Genomic DNA, 23,727 nt, shown 5'->3' with positions numbered 1-23,727 from the left:
ACACAAGCCTCTTGACAAGGACTGAGAATCCTGGGTGGAGACAAGGAATGTCAGTACCACATCTCTTGCTCTGTTTCTTCAGATTCTTGAAAATGTGAGTGCTTAGGAGTCCTGAAATGTGCTTAAGAGTCTTCTCAGAGCACAGCCCAATGAATTAGCACCCCATGAAGGTGTGGGTGCTTGGCAGAGAACTGGTGGTGGGGGGGAATGTGTGTTTAAATGGGAATGTTCAGTGGGATAGAAGAACGCTGGCAAATCCCCTCCTGGATCTTCCAGTAGGGCCCAGAGCTGTGATGAGAAGACCTGGGACTTTTCATTCACAAGAATCTTCACAACAAATGAACTCTATTTTTCTAGAGTGATCAAGGCAGGTGCCATAGAAGCCAACTGCACTCATAACCTCAAATCTTGAAAATTCTTTCCTCCTAACAGTATTAAAATGAACCGAAGTCTTGGGCCTCACTGAGAAAGTACCACTAAATCTCGAATTGTTCAAGAAGGGAAAAGAAAAGGGCAACTTGCTATCTGATGGGCTCATAGCCAAGATGGCAGACAGCTTCTTGGTCGAGTCTGACATAGCCCCCAGAGATCCAGACCCACAAGGATCTGCAGGAGTCCTGCTCTTGCTGTTCCCGCAGTAACTTGTGTCTCTTTGCAGAGGAAGGGCTCGTGTTGAATTATGATACAGATCCCACTGAGATCTTCCTTACAGCTGCAGCAACACCTCATCTGCCAAGGGAGACCTCCGTCAAAGACCCGGAGTATCTGATAGGTTTACCAAGGTTTCTCTCACGACCGGGGAAATATGAGAACACTATTTATCTCCCATTCAAGAGAGGAAGCTAACCCGTGCTGGCGAAGCTGGCTCTGCTCTTTTTAAAACAGACTTCTTCAACACGGTGGTGTGTGGATCTCTCCCATCAGAATTATACGGAATGATGGCTTATGAATCATCTTTCTGCATCCTCACCACAGAACTACTAAATCCCTGTGGGTGAGGGGGTCAGCACCCACATTTAAATAAGCTGAGAGTTTGCCATCACTTATATACTGATGTTTGTGAATCACTGCTTTTAGCGGGGGGCCGCAAACCGGGGCAAGCCTCACTGTCACCTGGAAGCCTGAAAGACACAGGTGGCGGGACCCCTCTCACAGAGCTTCTGATTCAGTAGCTCCGGGTGGGGCCTGAGCATCCGCATTGCTAACAAGTTGCTGGGTGATGCTGATGCTGCTGGTCTGGGGACCACACTTTGAAAACCACCGGGTTAGAACAATTAAAAACAATTTAGCCTTGTGTCAGTCAGGTGTAACCTACTTACTGCTCCCGGGAAGCCCTGAGGAACAGTGTGGGAGGCGGTGGCAGGCTGGTGTTCTGTCCCTTTGGGAGCTGAATGCCTGGGGAAACAGTACAGGGTTCCCTGACCCCAAAGCCAGGTGGGTCAACACTGGGACCCCAGGGGACAAACGTGGGCACATGTGCTGGTCAGATGCCCTTCAGACTCTAGGGAACTCAGTTTGGTTTCAGGTAACAGTGGGCTTAGGGTATTGTCTTAGGGCAAGTCTTGAACGGTCCCGCAGATCCCAGAACTAAGCTGGGATAACCAGAGGCAGACAAGAAGGCAAAGTCATCATCACCATGGTAGCAGCCACCTGGGCATGTTCCCACATCGACAGCCTCCACGGAGCACCGAAGTCGTGTCTGGCTGTGTTTTGGGGCTGTCCACAGAGTCTGACTTTCTCCCCTCCCACCACAGTCTCCTGTAGTTACCAATATGGCCACTAGAGGGCTCAGCAGGACAATGATTATCCCGAAGGGGCCGGGAAGGAGCTGGAAGAGGCCTGAAACACAGGCCTGAATTTCCAAAAGCTGCTCTCTCCCATTGACAAGGTCTACTGGCATTTTTCAACCTTATGTGAAGTGCCATGCAAATGTAGCTTTAAGAGTCCGTTAGAGCAACCCTTCCAGCCAGGTTTGCTGCCTACAAAGCCTCTACTCCATCAAAATGCTGGAGCTGAAATTCTGTCCCAGTAGTACTTTTCAAGGTCACAGCTCTTAGCAGTTCTCCATTTTGTCCAGCAGCATTAAGAACCTAAGACATGCACAGGAAGTTATCCACTTCTGTATTTCCACCTCCCTGTCCTGTTCTTCCCACCCAACTCTAAATCAGCATCAGATACAGGGAAGACGGCTGCAGACCTGATGCACTATCTTGGAAATAATTGCATGTTAATCCAGACTGGATATGGAAACCAAAATGGGCCAAATGTTAAACCAGTGATGATCCTTTGCTTTTTAACAAAGACTCATCATAAAATGCCTTGGATTTACCATGGAAAAAGAAATCTCTATTAACATGACACGGCACATTTGGTTAATCTCTGTATTTCTAATTTTACATAAACAAGGAGTGTATCTCAAAACTCTTCTGGAAGTTTGCACACATGGGTCTCTACACTTGCCTTAAGTGACTTTCAGATTAGGTTTGGACAGCCTAAGTGACTTCCCTGGCCCCATTAGTTCATTAAGCAATACACTAAAAGGAGAAAATGTGACTTAATTCAGCTACTGAGTGTCCTTAACTTCCAGAGCTCTAATCACCGGTGTCTTGGAAAGAAGTGGATACCAGCCAGGTAACCTCAGACTGCAGAAATCAGCATAACCGGGATGACTAAACATGGGGTTAGCCACGTCCACCTATGATGTGGTAGGTCTGTGTGGGGAGGGCAGGCTATCTGCCTTTCTCCTGCACCTTGTCCCTCCTGCCCTCATTGTTCCTCACTGAATAACAGAGACTCACAGGGCTCTTGTTCCTCTGGGCTGTCTCTTTGCACATAGCCCAACTATAACTTTCTCCATAATCCTACAGTGAGAAATGAATACTGCTTGGAGGAAGCTGCATGGAAACAGCTGAGTTAGAAGCAAACTTATCACTTACTTTTTTGAAACTGGCTGTTGTCAAAGTCATTTTATAGATGAGGAGCCCAAGGTCCAGAGAGGCAGTGTAACTCTCCCAAGCTCATCCAGATATGTAGTGGCAGAGCCAGGACTGGGACCTAGGGTCCTTTCTTGGGATGAAATCAAAGTGACTCCTTCACTTCATTCATTTCCTGGTTGTACATTTCTCATTTCCCAAAGAGAAATGAGCTGGGGGCAGCACATTAATAGGTGCTCTGATGGAAAGAGAACTGAGTTGCAATACAGGCTCTGCCCCATTTGGTCAGGGTGCTTTCCCTCAGTCATCTGTGAATTAAGGGTTCTGGAGTGAAGAATCCATCTCTAAGGACCCTTAAGCTCCACAATTCTTAGTGTGTCTAAATGATGGGTAGGGGTCCCAACACTGCAGGGGGAATAAGTGCTTAGTCACATCTCATGAAAGTCCCTGCAGTTTCCAATTCTTGTCACCACGACAAGTAACTTGTAAAGTTTCCTCCTACCCAATTTTTCCCTTTCAACACACATTTGAAACTTCAGGGAGACTGAGAACAGGAAGTTCCATCCCTGAAGTCACAGTCAGGTGGGGAGGCTGTACTGGAAGTCAGGACTCTGTGTCAGGTGCAGATTCCTTCTCCCCAACGTACTTATTCGGTAAATCTAGTTTATCACATTGAATTCACTCAAAGTGGAACTACGGTTTATGTAGATTCAAGGAACACCAAAGGAGAATGTGTGTGTGTGCACATGCATGTGTGTGTACAATGAAAGGCCAATATAACCCATATGTGGCTTAAACACCATTCTCCTTTCTCATTCATAATCACGTTTGTTCAATATATTTATATGTGTCCACCATAGACACAGGTACAGAGAAAACAATCAACAAAGGAGAAGATTTCCACTTTTCTCCATAGCTCATTTTAACCCTGTTGCATGGTATTTATTTTCACATGGCATTCACACCTGTGAAGACTCACAAAGCAATTATCTGTTTAGGCTGGTGGCCCCAGAAGAACACCGCACAGCAAAGATGCGCTGGTGACCACTGCCTGCATGAGGAGCCTACACACGTTTTCACTCTGTGGAGTAGAATGCTGCAGTGAGAATGTGGACACATGCCCAGAATCCTAAAAGCTGACAATATGAGGGCTCATTGTCAGAGAACAATAACCAAACGCTTTCCCCAGGCGTCCCCAGCTCCTTCCCAGGGAGGTGCCAGGCTGACAGCGGCAGTTCTCTGGGCATTATGGGAGAGAGAAATACAAATACAGAATCAGGAACAAAGACAGGAGCTCTATGGCTTAAAAGTGACGGTTCATGCGGCCCCACTGCCAAGCGGCGGAAGCAGGATCAGAGCAGCGGAGGAAGCATGCGGGGATGGCAGGCGGAAGCGCACGCAGCACAGCCGGCCACAGCAGCCATGCTCACACTCACATGGCGTGGTCTCACACTACCTTAGTGTGCTTTAAGCATGTCCATCATCTGAGAGTTTAGGAGGGAAAAACAGAAGGGTTAAAAGCACAATAAATTAAGAGCTCACACTTTTATTTTTAAAGGTTAAAAATCACAGTGTCATTCCTGGCCATTCCATTCCCAGTGTGAAGAGAGACGCATGTGACGATTCACAGTGGTGAGAAACACAGTTCTGAGAGCCCGAGTTTAGTTTCATATCTTGGTTTTGCCACTTGCAGCTGTGTGACTCCATGCCTCAGTTTCCTCATCTGTAAAATGGGTCTAATAATAACACTTACCTCATAAGACTGTGGTGAGGATGGAATCAATTAACACATGTGAAATACCTAAACAGTTCTATTCAATGCTAAGCATCATTTAAGTGTTAGTTATCACTGTTGTTATTTTTATCTTTGGCTTCCTCAGGCAATACCACCCAGATTAGATGATCAAAACTTTACAGAAAGCTAATGACTCAGTAAGAATTTTAGATGCTCAATAAGAAAAACAATTAAAGAAATAAAAAACATGTAGGAGAAAAAAAGAGACAGAGTTAGAAATGCACAGGTTGAGCAATAGTTTATAAATGTTATTATAATTCTTTGAGGGCATTATTTCAAATTCCAAAGCAATTCAGAGTTGCTTTTTAAGAAAGATAAATAAAAATTAATGGCACACACACAGATCGATTAGAGCCCTGAGGCCTGGTTCACGTTGGACAATGCCAGGCTATGTACACATCACCAGGTGTTACGCTTCAGGCTGCTGGCATTTTACATGCTTCGCCTTGTTTCTGCCCCATGTCTCACACAGTAAAGGCCAGTGCAAGGACAGGGGTGGGCCCTGAGCACCAAGCCACACAGAAGGACACACATCTCTCCTCTGTTCTTTTCCAGATCCATTCTGTCAGCTTTGACCTCACCGGCAGGATACTGTGGTCAAGGAAAGTATGAGACCTTAGCCTGAAAGGAAGCTGCAAGTATCGTGCTCTGAGGAGGATCACGCTGCCTTCACTGATGACACTGTGTCCCTGAGTGGGCAGAACTAGTGTCCTGCTAGTCCTTCACCTGCCTCCACAGCGAATTCCCTCCTCCACCTCCATCTTCTAGTGCTGCATCTGCTTACAGAGACAGGTTTTATTTAAAAACATGGCAGATGGCCATGAGGCACATGAAAAGATGCAAGAAATGCAAATCAAAACTACAATGAGGTATTACCTCACACCAGTCAGAACGGGCCATCACCAAACAATAAATGCTGGAGAGGGGATGGAGAGGAGGGAGACCTTCTACACTGTTGCTGGGAATGTAAACTGCTAAGAGCCACTATGGAGACAATATGGAGGTTCCTTCAAAAACTAAAAACAGAGCTACCATATTATCCCACAATCCCACTCCTGGGCATATATCTGGAGCAAAACATGGTTTAAAAAGATACATGCACTCCTATATTCACAGTGGTGCTGTTTACAGTAGGCAAGACATGGAAGCAACCTGAACGTCTACTGACAGATAAAATGGATAAAGAAGATATGGTACATATACAATGGAATACTACTCAGCCATTAAAAGGAATGAAATAATGCCATCTGCAGCAACACAGAGGACCTGGAGATTATCATACTAAGTGAAATCAGACAGTGAAAGAGAAGTATCATATGCTATCACTTACATGCAGAATCTTAAAAAAATGATACAAACAAATTTACAAAATAGAAACAGATTCACAGACTTAGAGAACAAACATGATTATCAGTGGGGGATGGGTGGGAGGGGAGGGTTAGACTGAGAGTTTGGGATTGACATGTACACATTGCTATATTTAAAATAGACAGACTTCCCAGGTGGTCCAGTGGTTAAGAATCCACCTGCCAATGCAGGGGATATATGTTCAATCCCTGGTCTGGGAAGATTCCACATGGTGTGAGCCAACTAAGCCCATGCACAACTACTGAGCTGGAGCTCTAGAGTCCATGAGTCGTAACTGAGCCCATGCACCGCAACCACTGAAGCCCGTGTGCCCTAGAGCCTGAGCTCTGCAACAAGAGAAACCACTGCAATGAGAAGTCCGTGCACCACAGCTAGAGAGTAGCTTTTGCTTGCCACAATTGGAGAAAGTCCATGTGAAGCAAGGAAGATCCAGTGCAACCAAAAAACTAATTAATTTAAAAGTAAAATAAAATAGATAACCAACAAGGGCCTACTATATAGCACAGGGAACTCTAGTCAATATCCTGTAATAACCTAAATGGGAAAAGAACTTGAAAAAGAATAGATACATGTATATGTATAACTGAATCACTCTGCTGTACACCTGAAACACAACCTTGTTTTTTTAGGACCATCTTACTTAACACAACTGCTAAGTCACTTCAGTCGTGTCCGACTCTGTGCGACCCATGGACGGCAGCCCACTGGGCTCCCCCATCCCTGGGATTCTCCAGGCAAGAACACTGGAGTGGGTTGCCATTTCCTTCTCCAGTGCATGAAAGTGAAAAGTGAAAGTGAAGTCGCTCAGTCATGTCTGACTCTCAGCGACCCCATGGACTGCAGCCTACCAGGTTCCTCCATCCATGGGATTTTCCAGGCAAGAGTACTGGAGTGGGGTGCTATTGCCTTTTCCAACTTAACATTTTCAATCAACTATACTCCACTATGAAATAAAAATTAAAAAAAAAAAAAGATGTGGCATTACATGAACCCAGAGTAATGGCTATCCTGTCCTTCTGACCCAGGGACACCTGATTCCTTCCCCTCTGACACCTCACATCTTCTGCTTCCCATTTCACCCTCTCCTGACTTCTCTTGTCTGGTAGTTACCTGACTATGTCACTTCTTATTCATCACTGGTCTGAGAAGGTCTCCAGGGTGGAAGCTGGAGGCCTCTCCCCCGTCACTCTAAGTTCCCTCAGGCCCTTCCCCGTCACTCTAAGTTCCCTCAGGCCCTTTCTCACTTCTTCAAAGGCAGGAAGGATTGTGTTGGCATTCAATGGGATGTGAGCATTTGGATGAAGCAATGTGATTCTTTAAAGCTGGAACATTCAGCACTAAAAACATCATTTCAAATGAAAAATTAAAAGCAACATTGAAGTCTTCAGCTGCTCAAACACAGAAGGGAAGAATGACAAGGAAGATGCCAGGGACTGTTCAGCACCCTGGCTTAACTGACCTTTGCCAGAAAGGATGGGTCATAGGCTTCCTGGGCAGGAAGCATACTCACCCCTGGAGCACAGATCCCACCATGGTTCTTAGCTTCCACAGGAGTGCATTCTCCCACCATTCAGTGTGTGTGTGTCTCTGTGTGTGTGTGGTGTGTGTATGTGTGTCCAGCCACAGACTGCTGTGCTCTGAGAAGGCCTCTACTCTGCTGGTATTCTTTGGTGTAAATATAACCCCAGCTGCCAGCTGGGCTGTAGGCTCCTAAAGGCTGGGCCTGGGTTCTTTCTCAGGCAGCCTCCTCACTCTGTCAAGCACAGCAGACCCCCACTGCAGGGGTGTGTCAGGGTTGCTGGTGACTGCAGTTTTATTTGCCTGGCAGGAAAGCTAGCTTCTTAAAGACACACTCTCAGATCTTTCCCAATCACAGGTACTGCTTCAAGGACATAGAATACAGAGCCTGGGCTCCGGAACACAGAGAGATGCCCTGATGTGTCCAACACCTCTTTGAAGGGATGCTACTTATGTCACATGGAATGTTGCTCTGGCAAAATTACAAACGGGAGAATGAGGCAGCGAATATTTAGGGGAGCAAAGGAATTTCTAACCAGAAAAAGCAGGTCTAATGAATTGATACTTGCAGCAAAGGAGACATTTAAATAGAATTATTAAGCAATTAGCCAAATTTCCCTGGTGGCTCAGATGGTAAAGCGTCTGCCTGCAGTACGGGAGACCCAGGTTCGATCCCTGGGTTGGAAGATCCCCTGGAGAAGGAAATGGCAACCCACTCCAGTATTCTTGCCTGGAGAATCCCAAGGACAGAGGAGCCTGGTGGGCTACAGTCCACGGGGTCGCAAAGAGTCAGACACGACTGAGCGACTTCACTTTCACTATAATTAGAATGGGAACTACATGATGATTTCAAAAGGAACCATTTGAAATAAGTCACTCTTTTGCCTTGGAGGGCTTTCATTCCATGCTGACCAGAAGGGCGTTATTTTAACAGAAGAGACAGAGGCAATCACAATTTTCTTGCCAATGGGACAAGCAATGCCATGAATCTCAGAGGAACAGTGATCCCATCAGACCATGGGACCACATCTGGAGGGCTGGAGTCCTTGGTGCGGGAAAGACAGCTGTGGCGTTGTCATTCTACATGGGGTGAAGTTTAGGGAGGAGTTCAACTGCAGTGACGTCTAAATTCTGCTCTGGATCCCACAACCCAGTGCTTGCCTCCCAAGGTACGATAGGTATTTCCAGGTATAAGTTTCCAGGCTAAGTTTTAGTGGGTAGCCAATGTAAGAAAAGGTCAAAAGAATGGGTTCTATTGCTGGCTGAGGAGCTGATGCCAGAGTAATCTTTAGAGTATTTTGATGCTCTGTGCTGTGTCTTGGCTGCACAGATCTCAAGGGAAACCTCTTCTGGATCCCTCTGAACTCTAAGAATTATCCCATAGATGACAGGTATGATATTCCAATCATGGCTGAGGCAATGGGGCATACTTTATGTGCATCCTTCCATAAGAGTGGGAGAGGACTTCTTAGAGAAAAGGAATTGCGTTACCTCTACCAAAAGGCAGCAGTGGCTTGGTGGTTCCATGTCCATGTGTGGCCAGCATGCTTTTTTCTCTGCTGTAGAGGCAGACAGGCCTTGTATACCAACACTGCTCATATGCGGCACCTTTGTCCTGAGAGCTCACTAAATATGTGTCACTGTCAGAGTGGAAGATCAACCAGCAGGCTGAGAGTCCACTCATCAAGCAGTTTTAATATTTATAATATTCAAAACATAAAAGCAGACATAGTTTTTGTGTTTCTATTTGATTTACTCACACTTGAATGAATATCTGTCTCATTCACTGGAAACTTTACAGAAACCAGCCCAAATGTCCCTCTGAGTATTTCTTTTTTATCTGGGTGATTTACACTGAGTCCTTGGAGTTTGGGTTTTATAGTTTAATTTCCCACTTCCTAGGTAGTAGCAGATAATAGATGGAAGGCTGAATGTTGACTGATTTTTTTTTTCCCCTTCAGATGCATCACCTCCTGACCCTTTGGTGCTCTGTGGTAGAGTGCAACAGTGAAAAGAACAGAAATGAAAGGAAGTCTTAGCATTTCAGCTGAGAGGCCTTTCATAGAAGATATATGAGATGATGCTGCAATTTATTGTGAGTATCAAAGAAATCTAGGCTGGATGTGACCTTGGTAATTAATTATCTAGTCCCCTGCTTCATTTTTCAGATGAGGAAACAAAAGCTCAGAGAGGACAAGTGAAAGCCAATTGGGAGAGTTAGGGTTAGAGGCAGAGCCCCTGACTAGTGATCTAGGACCACCCCACCCACTACACTGCTTCCCATTTGCAATAGAAAAGTACAAAGATATCCATCAGGGAATATAATAGGAATATTATGTCCAGCTTGCCTTCTGAGTTTGTAAAGATTTAACCTCTTCACAAGCAAGCTACGGAGAAGGCAATGGCAACCCACTCCAGTACTCTTGCCTGGAAAATCCCATGGACGGAGGAGCCTGGTAGGCTGTAGTCCATGGGGTTGTGAGGAGTCAGACACGACTGAAGAGAGTTAGCAGCAGCAGCAAGCAAGCTAAGGGCAAAGTTAGAAAACTGCTTTAACTCCTTCAACAAAATACAAATCAAAGGGTTTGTGTGGTCTGCCACTAGGTCACTGATCCCCAAATTTGAATAAATTATCGACTTCTTTAAAGGAAAATAATTCTATAGGACCTATGGTAAATTTTCTTAATCAGCACTTGAGAAACAGTTACATAAGAAAGCTGAAGTCTCATTCTTTGAATAAGATTTTCAATTGAGAAGTCTCACCGAAAAAAGACAAATTTTATCTTTATAATCGGTAAAATGAAAGCACAAAACCTAAACGTCCTTATTAAACTCCAAGACCCCCATCTCTCTGCAAGCATACGTGCCCGAAATCTGATTTGAGAAATCCTGTCCTAGCTTAGAACTCATCACTGCTCTCCTGTCTGGCCCGTGAATAAACTTCTGTTTACATCCCTCCCATCTTTGTTCCTTTGGTAGCTACTTCTTTTGTACAGAATGATTTTTTTTTTCTGGTTCACATTTTTGCAATGGAGCCTGTGTGTCCTGTATTCCTGTTTTCTCTTCACTCTATCTCTCTCTTTCTGAATCTGGGGTCATTTTCTGATTTTCCTAATATTTGATTTAGATGAAAATTCAGCATGTTCTATTTTTGTGGCATGGAATTTTTAATGGAAATGCTGGTTTTCTAAGGTGAAACAGATGCAGGTTTCGAATCTGCCATCTAGGAAGCATCAGTCTCTGTCTGGATTTCAGCAATGAAGTTGCATTGGTTAAAATGCATTTAAACACTTCAGCTGGCCTTGTACAGTTCCTTGTTTTACAACCTTACCAATTTAACATTGCCATCCTGTCCTCCCTCTGGGGTGACAGGTGGCTAAAAACACATTTAGATTTTCCTCTGAGGGGGAATTTCTCTCTCCTTGACAATCTTTCTATGCTCCATGTCTCATAGACAACTCGGAATTTGCAAGGGAGCTCCCCTTGGGAATGCCTCTTTGCTTCCTATCTCCATTTGTCTATCCTGGGTCAGAAATTTCTTTTTTTGTTAAGAATTCATTTCCCAGTGGAAATGTAAGCATGGTAGAGTTTCTTCTAGGTTTTTACAGTATCGTTTTTGCTTTGGATTTTATAGACACGGAATGGGTCCTAGCTCTACATTATTTTGGCTTAAAAAAAATGGAAAGATGTTTCTTTATACTGTACTTGTACATTCCAATATGGACTGCAAGGAGATCAAACCAGTCAATCCTAAAGGAAATCAGCCCTGAGTATTCATCAGAAGGACTGATGCTGGAGCTCCAATACTTCAGCCACCTGATGTGAAGAGCCAATTCATTGGAAAAGACTCTGTAGCTGGGAAATATTGAAGGCAAAAGGAGAAGGGAGTGAGAGGGTGAGATGGTTAGACAGCAGCACCAACTCAGAGGACTTGAACTTGAGCAAACTCTGGGAGATAGTGGAGGACAGGGAAGCCTGGCATGCTGTAGTCCATGGGGTCGCAGAGAGTCAGACACGACTTAGTGAATGAACAACAACAAATTGCTAGATACAGGATGCTATTTATATTTAACTTAATTAAAATAAAAACAATTAAAAATTTTAGTTCCTCAGTCTCACTAGCTACATTCCAAATGCTCAGAGGCCACATGTGTCTAGTCTAGGATACTGTACTGGACAGAGCAGATAGAGAACATTTCTATTATTGTTCTATGGGGCAGTCCTGCTCTATATTTCTTAAGCTCTCATAAAACTTTAATGTAAGCTGTGTATTATGTGATAGAAGTCTAATTCTGAAAAAGACACAATGAAACATAAGTATGTAAGTATGTAACTCCATCTTCCCTGAAAACCCACCTGTAAAAGTGTTGAGGATAATTATTTATTTTTAATAAGTGGTACAGTAGAAGTCTGGATGTCTTTATGTTCAAGTCAGCCACATAAAGCCTCATCATTTAATTTAAATTCTATGAAGATCAGCCTTTATTTAAATGAAAAGATAGAACTGACTTTCTCTAAATGGAGATGTGTGTGTGCAGAGGTGGGGATGGTGGAAGTGTTTGGTGAAACATATCAGAAACACCTGGAAACTTGTATCAACTTAGACCCTCTCCGACCCATCTAGGATGAGGATTTGTTGGGGGAGAGGAGGTGCTGCACTTGGAACTTCTGTAGTTTGAAAAAATTCATCAAGTGGTTCTCATGTGTCTCCTCATTCCATCCTTCTAGTTGGGAACCACTGCTCCCCAAAATGGTTAAACTAGTTGGGGAGACATGCCTAATCAGAGAATATCAAGGAAAATTTATGTAAGTCAAGTTACATAAGTCTTTATATAGGTTGTATTAGAGTTCTCTAGAAAAGCCAAACCAATGGGAGATAGATACACTGTGTAACTGATAATAAGAACTGATTCATGTAATTATGGAGGCTGAGGAGTCCCATGATCTGCTGTCTGCAGCCTGGAGAACCAGGAAACCCAGTGGTGTAATTTAGTCCAAGTCCAAACGCCTGAGAACCAGGGGAGCTGATGGTGTTAAGTCCCAGTCTAGGTCTGAAGGCTGAGAACCAGGCGTGCTAATGGTGCAGGAAGAGATGGACATTCCATCTAAAGCAAGAGAGCAAATCTATCCTTCCTCCAACTTTGTGTTCTATTCAGACTCTCAGCAGATTGGATGATGCCCACTCACATTGGTGAGGGTAATCTTTTTTTACTCAGTCTACTCTGTTCTGGAAATATCCTCACAGACATACCCAGAAATGATGTCTTACCAGCAATCTGGGCATCTCTTAGCCCAGTGAAGTTGATCATAAAATTAATGATCATATGGGTGGCTCCAGTTATAGGGACAGTCTCATGGACAATTCTGCATAACATAAGTAGAGTGAGTAAAGCTTTCTGGTGAGCAAGGTTACAGTGCTTCTACAAAGCAGCGTGAGTGATGACTGAAGGGAAGTCAGCAGAGCATTAAACATTTATTCATCCAACAATCACCTATTGAGCATCTAATAATATCTGTCAAACATCTTGACATGTATTGTGAATATGATTAAGTAATAAACAAGGGATGATGCTGCAGTGTGGCAGCTAAATTTTTGCATAGGTTTTGGAGTCAGTGTGGATTTAAATCTGGTATGCTCTAGCCATGATCTCAGGTAAATTAATTAACTTTTCCAAGGTTCAGTTTCTTGCATTAAATTGGAGATAATAATAGTGTTTACAAATGGGGTTATTATGAGAATTGAATAATATACATTACATAGTCAACATTAAAGAATATATAGTTTAGTAAGGGAGATAAACTCACTTGATCTGTACACTTCAGGGCAGAGATGCCTGGTTCAACTGATATAAAATGGTGCTAAAGAAGACAAAGGTATAGGTTTAATCCCTGTGTGGGCCAATCAGCTGTATGGCAGACCAGATGTCCCTGCCTTTAGTCTTACCATCTCACAAATGTGGGCCTCTGGAAATCAAGATGATGGTATATGGACAGTTAGATGTGAGAGCTGAGAATGATCCAAGATGGAGTCAGTTCAAGTTCCTTCAGAGATGAGCAGACTAAGGTTCAGAGTCAGAGTATTTTGTCAAACTTTAAACATAATCCCTTGGTATTCCTGATTCCCTGTCCAGTGTTCATCGTATACATATTGATATTTCCCAAAAGGAAGAGAAATCTTTATCACCATGAAATATTAGGAAAGATGCTTATCTTACTATCACTGGGTTGTGGGTTTTTTCCCAAACACTTTGCATTAGCTCCAGAACCCAGACACCACACTGAGTACAATTTTGATTTGTCCTCAGAAGTACATTGACACTCTATGAGATATCACTCCTAGGAGGGTCTCTATGCAGACTCACAATCTATGATGGTCAAGTGTTCTTGGGATCCAGTTTGGGGTACATTCAAAATGTCAACCTGGTTCATCACTGGTCAGCAGGAGTAAACCTTCAATTCTTTCCAGAATACTGGAATAAGTGTGACTGCACACTGAACTAATGAAAAACAAGGTGCAGGAAGGCAGAATCTGATCTTCATGTTCACTATAGCCCTGATACTAGCCTTCTTGTTTTTAATTCTCAGGGTAGATAGTCAACTTCCTGCTTCCAGTCAGTCAGTTCAGTCGCTCAGTCATGTCCGACTCTTTGCCACCCCATGGACTGCAGCACGCCAGGCCTCCCTGTCCATCACCAACTCCCAGAGCTTGCTCAAACTCATGTCCATCAGGTCAGTGATTCCATCCAACCATTTCATCCTCTGTCGTCCCCTTCTCCTCCTGCCTTCAATCTTTCCCAGCATCAGGCTCTTTTCCAATGAGTCAGTTCTTTGCATCAGGTGGCCAAAATATTGGAGTTTCAGCTTCAGCAACAGTCCTTCCAATGATATTCAGGACTGATTTCCTTTAGGATTGACCTGTTTGATCTCCTTGCAGTCCAAGGGACTCTCAAGAGTCTTCTCCAACACCACAGTTCAAAACTTGCTTTCATTTTGTCACCTCCTAAAAGCATAAATAATGAAAGAACCATCGGCTTTTCAGAATGTGATAGCCTCTTGGTCTGCTGAGTACTTCTTCCTGTGTGACTGTAGGGGATATCCTCTTTCAAAGACAAGAATGATTTCAGTGAAGAGGGCCAGCCATGCACAGTGACAGTAAAGAGAGGCATAAGACAGCCAGGATGTACCTTTAAAAATTTAAGTCAGATTATGCCACCCCCAGTTTACAGTCACTCAATGGCTCCCATCATACCTGGAATAAAATCCAAACTCCTTTCCCTGGCTTATGAAACCTTTGGAGCTGGCCCTTGCTTACCTTCCAGCTTCATTTCACATCACTCTCCCTCTCACAAAGTACTGTCCAAGCTGACCTTCTTTCTGCTTCTCATTCCCATCTTTGGATCTTTGACCTTGTTCCTCTCACTGCCTTGAAGTCTTTCTCGTGACTGTTGTTGGGTCTCTTCAAATTTTGACTTAAATGTCACATCCTCAAAGGCTCTTCCTGAACAACCAACCCAGGGGAGCTGCTTGGTTACTGTCTACCATACTGTGTGTGTACGCAGTCATTGAGTTGTGTCTGACTCTGCAGCCCTTTGGACTGCCAGTTTCCTCTGCCCACGGAATGGAATTTTCCAGGTAAGAAAACTAGAGTCGGTTGCCAATCCACATCTCCTGTGTCTCCTGCATTGGCAGGCAGATCCTTTACCACTTATTACCTAGTTTAAAAGACAGTCAGGATGTACCTTTAAAAGTTTAAGTCAGATTATATCACTCCCAGTTTACAGTCATCAAATAGCTCCCATTCCCTGGAAAAGGAAATGGCAACCCACTCCAGTATTCTTGCCTGGAAAAATCCCATGGACAGAGGAGCCTGGCAGGCCATAGTCCATGGGGTCGCAAAGAGTTGGACATGACTGAGCGACTGAACACACAAAATAGCTCCCATCACAGCTCGTTCAAAATTGGGAAAGGAATATGTCAAGGCTGTATATTGTCACCCTACATATTTAACTTATATGCAGAGTACATCATGTGAAATGCTGGGCTGGATGAATCACAAGTTGGAATCAAGATTGCAGGGAGAAATATCAATAATCTCAGATATGCAGATGACACCACCCTTATGGCAGAAAGCAAAGAGGAACTAGAGAGCCTCTTGAAGAAGGTTAAAGAGGAGAGTGAAAAAGCTGGCCTAAAATTCAACATTCAAAAAACAAAGATTATGGCAACCAGTCCCATCACTTTATGGCAAATAGATGGGGAAACAATGGAAACAGTGTCAGACTTAAATTTCTTGGGCTTCAAAATCACTGCAGATGGTGACTGCAGCTGTGAAATTAAAAGACACTTGCTCTTTGGAAGAAAAACTCTAACAAACCTAGACAGCATATTAAAAAGCAGAGACATTGCTTTGCGAACAAAGGTCTGTATAGTCAAAGCTATGGTTTTTCCAGTAGTCATGTACAAATGTGAGAGCTGGACAATAAAAAAGGCTGAGCACTGAAGAACTGATGCCTTCAAACTGTGGTACTGGAAAAGACTCTTAAGAGTCCTTTGGACAGCAAGGAGATCAAACCAGTCAATCCTAAAGGAAGTCAGTTCTGAATATTCACCAGAAGGACTGATGCTGAAGTTAAATCTCCAATACTTTGGCCACCTAAAGTGAAGAGCTGATTCATTGGAAAAGACCCTGATGCTGGGAAAGACTGAAGGCAGGACGAGAAGGGGATGATGGAGGACGAGATGGTTGGATGGCATCACTGACTTGATGGACATGAGTTTGAGGAAGCTCCGGGAAATAGTGAAGGACAGGGAAGCCTGGTGTGCTGCAATCCACGGGGTTGCAGAGAGTCAGACATGACTCAACAACAAAAACAACCTAGTTTAAATTCTCTGTGTAGCACATTTCACTCTGACATCTTCTTGCTTCTTAATTAAGTCTGTCTCTCTCTGGTAGAAAACAAACTCTAAGAGAAGTAGGATTTTTGTCTACCTTGTTCGCTACTTTATCTCCATCTTCTAGAACTGTGCTAATACATAATAGGTGCTCAATAGGTGTTTACTGACTGTAATGAACGGGTGAACAAGTGACGACTGTTTGAGGATCATAGCTCATCTTAACTTTCTTGTTGGTGCTATTTGTGCCTACAGTGAATTTCCTAGGCTGTGGATATTGGCTGCCTACATGCAAAGTGTGAAGCACCCTGAAGAGCAAATCTAAAGCTCACTCTTAACCAGCAAAACACACAGCAAATGTTGGCTGACTGAATAATGCTCAATGAGTGCTTACTCTGTATCTTATAATAGGGTCTTTATGAGCACTCATTCATTTCATCACAATAAATCAATCAGATAGGCACTATTCTCATTTCCATTATAAAACAAGGATCAGTAAACTGAAGTCCTTACAGTTAAATATATCACCCAGGGCCACACAGAGAGTAAATGGAAAGGTCAAGATTTGAACCCAGGGCATCTACTCCAGAGACAACACTGCTTAACTGTTACAGAAAATTCACAGAGGAACACATACAAGTGAAGAAAATGCAAGGGATGAATGAATGGCAAAAAGAAAATGCCAGAGAATTCAATTTATACTTGTTCAATGCATATAAATCTGGTTGATAACTGTCTTCTACCTGCATCAAAATAAAAAGTATCCCTACCTCTCCAAGGCTACGATGACCTTTAGTGGTTTGGGAACATCTGGTGAGATGTACAAACATCTCAGCAGTATGGAGATCTGTTAAAAGAATTCACTGGGCAAGATCCACCCAAACCATCACGTAACTGAGGCTGCCTTCTCAGCATCCAGAACCTGAGTAGGTCATGCTGAATGGATTGTGCACATGCATGTTGATTAACTAATCATTGTTACATTGGGAGCCTGTCAGCTAGCTTTTGGCCCTAAGTCTTCCTTCTGTCCCCTTTCTTCATGCAAGAGTTTGTCTCTACTGGACAATGGCAACTGCCACATCTTTCTGTCACCTGGACTTGCCATCTTGATCCCTCCTGCCCAGCCAGACCCCACTGATGTCTACTAGGCCCAGACATGTAATTTTAGGAAGCAAATGATGCTACAAAATATTTAAGGTCAAATAACAAAAGCACTGGAGTTGTCCAAGGGCATCCGGGAGATACAGGAGAGAAAGAGAATGAGAGAGAGATGAGGATTCAGAAGGAGTTTGTGGTTCAGCCCAGATTGAATCCAGAGACAGAAAAGTCCTCCTGAGGATTTAGTTATTCTCACCATCTGGTCTGACCTTTGCATCAAGTAGAAATACTGAACAGAAAGCTCCTAAGACAAGGTGGTGAGCTATGACAGGGAAAGAGCTTTTTGAGATAGATGAAAAGTATTCTAAGTGAGAAATGACAGAGTAAAAGAAATGCTTTAGGACTCAATTTGCTGGGTTAAATATGCTTTACAGAAGTATTACTCTGTGACACATTTGGACAGAATGAACATTGGTTATGAAGAAAATTATTCTCTCCTCAGATATATGTATTCAAGCCCTATGAATTAGAGTCATTGAGTAGCTGGGAGCAAAATTTGGTCCTTTGCAGCTATCTGGTTTTTTTTTTTTTTTGTTGTTGTTGTTCAATAGAGAATGCAACACTATGGGCACTAATACCGTCCCGTAGGATGATGGACAATGCAACCAATTTTAGATTTTCCATCATGAAAGGCCTATGACAGTTTGCTGCTGCAGTTAAACTCACAAATGTTCACGTTTATCTTCTGTGCCAAGCTCTTTAACTGGAGCGGAAAATAACAAAGGACAATGCTGATTTCTGTAAGTTTCATTCCATTTCAAAGTTTTCTCACTGTTCCAGCTTGGTTTTCATTAATATATACTGAAATTGCAAAAGAAAGGAAAATAGGAAGAGAGAAGGGACTGGAAAAACTTACATAGAACATACACCATTAGTCCCTAAATAGCTGGAGGGCTGATCAAGCAGAGGGACTGAGACTATTTACTGTATGACAGGCATTTCCTTGTGCCATCTTAGTCCATTTTCATGACATCTGTGAAGGCAAGTATTATTAATCCTCCATTTATAGATGAGGATAGTAAGTCCAAATATAGTCTCTTACCCAGAATGACCTAATTAGTAAGCAGTTGTGCAGGTTCAGTGGGTAGTGATTCAAATTCAGGGCTGGCTGCTCTTAAGACTACACTCTATCAAGCAGCCCCTGTCACCCTCCCCCCCGCCCAATGCCCCATGTGTTGCACAGCATTCCAAAGCACCTTTTTTCTTATGAATTAAGCAGTGGCACCCCACTCCAGTACTTTTGCCTGGAAAATCCCATGGACGGAGGAGCCTGGTAGGCTGCAGTCCATGGGGTCGCTAGAGTTGGACACGACTGAGCGACTTCACTTTCACTTTTCACTTTCATGCATTGGAGAAGTAAATGGCAACCCACTCCAGTGTTCTTGCCTGGAGAATCCCAGGGACAGGGAAGCCTGGTGGGCTGCCGTCTGTGGGGTTGCACAAAGTCGGACACGACTGAAGCGACTTAGCAGCAAGGTGGTCTATGAGACTTGACATCACTAAACTTCACAATTGTTTTGTGAAGCAGGAAAATCCCCGCTGCATCTGCTTTTTTTTCAGTGAGGAAACTGTGCTGAAGGGAGGCTCTCAGAGAATCTGGGAATCTGGCTGGGGTGTCTGGTAGGTTTGGTGTAGGCAGGCACTCGTGGGGACTGCATGGGAGAAGGTGATAAGGGCCTCCTGGAGGAGAGGGGCCACAGGTCACTCTCCTGTATGACAGTGCTTTAGCCCTGATTTTCCCTGATACAGGATGCGGTTACTCATAGGGCAACATACACCCACCTCCAGGCTCTAATATTTGCTTTATGGTTCGAAAATTCTGATTTTTCTTTCAAAAGAAACAAGCTCAGTTTTTCTCAAGGAAAAATTTTCGATACATTCTTGCCAAAGTTCTTTTTACATGTCCATAGATGGAACCGCCTGAATTGGGAGGGAAAAACCAGATAGCCTGCACCTTCACCAAAACCCTCTCTGGTTAGGTAGATACTGGAATGCTATCCTGCCGTAGGAAGTGGCTGTGACAGGAACATGTTATGCTTAATCAGACTTCTGCTCTGCCAGGCACAGTGATGAGCGTCACACATTTAAGTCCTCGTGGAATCTTCCTCAGATCCCCATCAGAAGGCAACAGCACACAGTGGTTAAGAACTCAGGCGTTAAGGATGAGCTGTGTGATCTTGGGCAAGTGCCTTAACCTTTTGGTTTGCTCTGTGTAAAAAATGAGGATTATTTAACAGTACCTCCCTCACCAGGTTGTTATGAGGATTAAATAAATTAATATATGTGAGCCACTGAGAACAGGGCCTGATCAGCAGTTCACAGTTGATAAATATAAGCATCCTTATTTTCATTCCCATATTATTAATATAGAAACAGAGGATGATGTTGAATAACACCGCAAAGAGAGATGAAAAACCGGACTTTACACCCAGCTGTATTGAGTCTAAAGTCTCTACTCCTCTATGCTGAGATGCCCCTCCTTAAATATCAATAAGCAAGTCTGGGAAAACATGAATCCATCTTTTGAAAAAGCAAAAACAAAGTTAAAAATAATCAAAAAGCCATGAAGATATTGAATTGGCTTCAACAAAAAATATTAAACCTATTATAATGATTTGTGGACTCAAACTATTAAACTCTCTCCAGTTAATTTTAGTATTACCACTATGCATGGATAATATTTTTTATTAGGAATAAAAGTGCAGATTGATGACATATTACTTTGATTAAGAGAGCTTAGATAAGAATATAATTTTTAATTTATAAAGATGAACATGGTCACATGGTAAAATGGTCAGTGTGTAGCTATAAATAGGAGTTATAAGAGAAAAGCCAGAAAAAGAGTAACTTTTTATTCTTTCTAGTCCCTCTCCAAGGTAAAGCCAACATGTTATTTATTATTCAGTCAGGTTCATTTTGAGAATGAAAGTGGATGCTATTCATAATTATGTCAGGTCAATAGGTATAAACCAGGCTGTCTGAGGAAAGTCAGGATGGATACCCATGCTCATCAGTTCAGTTGCTGAGGCGTGTCTGACTTTTTGAGACCACATGGACTGCAGCACACCAGGCTTCCCTGACCGTCACCAACTCCTGGAGCTTGCTCAAACTCATGTCCATCGAGTAGGTGATGCCATCCAACCATCTCATCCTCTGTTGTCCCCTTTTCCTCCTGCCCTCAATCTTTCCCAGCATCAGGGTCTTTTCCAGTGAGTCAGTTCTTCCCATCAGGTGGCCAAAGAATTGGACTTTCAGCTTCAGTATCAGCCCTTCCAGTGAATATTCAGGACTGATTTCCTTTAGGACTGACTGGTTTGATGTCCTTGCAGCCAATGGACTCTCAAGAGTCTTCTCCAACACCACAGTTCAAAAGCATCAATTCTTCAGCACTCAGCTTTCTTTATAGTCCAACTCTCACATCCATACATGACTACTGGAAAAACCATAACTTTCACTAGATGGATCTTTGTTGGCAAAGTAATGTCTCTGCTTTTTAACATGCTGTCTATGTTGGTCATGCTTTTCTTCCAAGGAGCAAGCATCTTTTAATTTCATGGCTGCAGTCACTATTTGCAGTGATTTTGGAGCCCAAGAAAATTAAGTCTGTCACTGTTCCCATTGTTTCCCCATCTATTTGCCATGAAGTGATGGGACTGGATGCCATTATCTTCAGTTTTTAAATGTTGAGTTTTAAACCATCTTTTTCACTCTCCTCTTTCACCTTCCTCAAAAGGCTCTTTAGTTCCTCTTTGCTTTCTGCCATAAAGGTGGTGTTATCTTGCATATCTGAGGTTATTAATATTTCTCCCAGTGATCTTGATTCATTCCAGCTTGTGCCTTGTCCAGCCCGGCATTTTGCATGATGTACTCTGCATATAAGTTAAATGAGCAGGGTGACAACATACAGCCTTGACATACTCCTTTCCCAATTTGGAAGCAGTCTATTATTCCATGTCTGGTTCTAAGTGTTGCTTCTTGACCTGCATACAGATTTCTTAGGAGGCAGGTCAGGTGGTCTGGTATTCCCATCTCTTTAAGAATTTTCCAGTTTCCTGTGATCCACACAGTCAAAGTCTTTAGTGTAGTCAATGAAGCAGAAGTAGATGCTTTGGATACCCATGCTAGCCAAAGGAAAACCACTTTTTGTCCATATCTTCCATGAAAATCCAGCAATCCGTGACTTAAAAGGCACCTATGACTTCTATCACTCCTCACAGCATGAGTGGGTCATTTTATATTTTTTCTATTCTCTCCCTTCATAATTTCCCATTTCTACTTGCCTTGATGGTAGGCAAGCCAGGCTGTGGACCCTTGGTCAGTGAGAATAGAACTATTCTAGGAGGCTCTTGACTGGGGGTGCTGTGTCTTTCCAGAAGGCAAGTCCTGAGGCCAGGAGCTTGGGACCGAACTGCAGCCTGGGCCTCATAAAGATGAGCTTTGGGAATCAGTATATTTGGCGACAATTTTTTCCCCTTACCTTTCTACTTATACCATCTGTCTGGTTAACTTCTTCCGCTTCTCTGGCCTGGGGAGCCTTCACCCATCTTTCCTGTGGTTGGAGGACAGGAGGGCTGATGGCTATGCGCTCCTGAGCCCTGGGAAGGGCCATCAGGCCAGTGCCCTCAGGCATAAGTTCTACACTCTAAGACACTGCTCCTTTGCTGGAAGGATATATGGGCATCTAGGTCTCTTGGTTTTGGACAAGAGGGCAGGGAGGGAGCTAGATTTGAGTTAGAGTCCTCTGCTTGCTGGGGCAGGGTTCTCCCCTCCTCATGCTGTGAGGTTATGTCCTTAACCGTCTGCCTGCTAATTCTGTGAACAGACAGCACCCTCCTCTGGGAAGTCTGAGGGCAGTGGGAACAGAGACCCAAAGGCCTTGTTTCTCTGCTCTAACAGCATCAGCACCCAGGGAGGTCAACTGTATTTCTTAGACCGTCCCATAGAAAGAGGCCTGAGCTGTCTCAGAACCTCTGATGAGAGTTTGCCAGGGCTGATTTATGAGTCAGGAACAGCAAGAGTGGGCTGCAAAAGCAGAGTCTGAAACTAGGAAACTGACAGAACTTCTCTGTTTCCTCTTGGGTTGCCCTCACCTGGATCATTTGGTTCTGCTGTGTGAGGCCCTGCTAAAGAGAGATCTGGTTCACAGCAGAATGTTCAGGACTTCTGACAATACCATCTGACTTTAACGATCAGGGGGTGGTTGGTCTTGGGCTGAGACAATCTAATAAGCACAGCCAAGTGGCTTTCAAAATGCCAAGGGTTGTCATCTGGAAGAGGGTCTGACTTCTTTTGTGAAGTCTCCAAAGGGTGGCAGAGGCCTCTGAGAGGTGGGCCTTGACCCAAAGATTGAATAGGCCTTCTAAGGGAGACAGAATAATGAGAGGGGCCAAGCATTTCCAAAATAGTTTTAAGAATACTTTAAATAAAGATTCCCTGGAGAAGAAAATGGCTATCCACTCCAGTATCCTTGCTTGGAGAATTCCATGGATAGAGGAGCCTGGTGGGCTACAGTCCATGGGGTCAGCAAAGAGGTGGACATGACTGAGCAACTAACACAACACCACATTCATTAAATAATAGCTTTTATTCACTGATAGATTCCTTTGGCTAGGTGCTTTACATACCATGCTGCTGCTGCTGCTGCTGCGTCACTTCAGTCGTGTCCGACTCTGTGCGACCCCATAGACGGCAGCCCACTAGGCTCTCTCATCCCTGAGATTCTCCAGGCAAGAGCACTGGAGTGGGTTGCCATGAGAGACTGCTAATTACCCAATCCATTCTTTCATTTTGCCTTAATCCCCTATCTTGTTGAGGGTAGCAGTGTATCCATCTAAAATCCTAACTCTTCCAGTCTCTCTTCAAGATAGGTAAGACCAATGAGTTAAAAATAAAAATTGTTGGGTGGGGCATCTAGTGTATTATAGTGTTAAGTTGTTCAGTTGTGTCCAACTCTTTGTGATTCCACAGATTGTAGCCTGCCAGGCTCCTCTGTCCATGGGATTCTTCAGGCAAGAATACTGGAGTGGATTGCCATTCTTTTCTCCAGAAGATCTTCCTGCCCCA

At 43.6% G+C, this 23,727-nt stretch overlaps 1 long non-coding RNA gene across 3 annotated transcripts in view; it reads right to left on the bottom strand.

The window, feature by feature from the left end:
- Positions 1-23,727, bottom strand: part of LHFPL3 — a 658,997-nt gene that overhangs the window by 96,611 nt on the left and 538,659 nt on the right. The window contains exon 3 of one of the 3 annotated variants that reach the window (XR_003110919.3): positions 4,390-4,417. The exons of the other annotated variants lie outside the window; for them this stretch is intronic. This is a non-coding gene — a long non-coding RNA (LHFPL tetraspan subfamily member 3). The remainder of the gene's footprint in view (positions 1-4,389; positions 4,418-23,727) is intronic. 3 annotated transcript variants of the gene reach the window in all.

This window comes from Bubalus bubalis, chromosome 8 (assembly GCF_019923935.1).
Source record: "Bubalus bubalis isolate 160015118507 breed Murrah chromosome 8, NDDB_SH_1, whole genome shotgun sequence".
NCBI lineage: Eukaryota > Metazoa > Chordata > Mammalia > Artiodactyla > Bovidae > Bubalus > Bubalus bubalis.
This window is presented reverse-complemented; position numbering and strand designations above follow the sequence as displayed.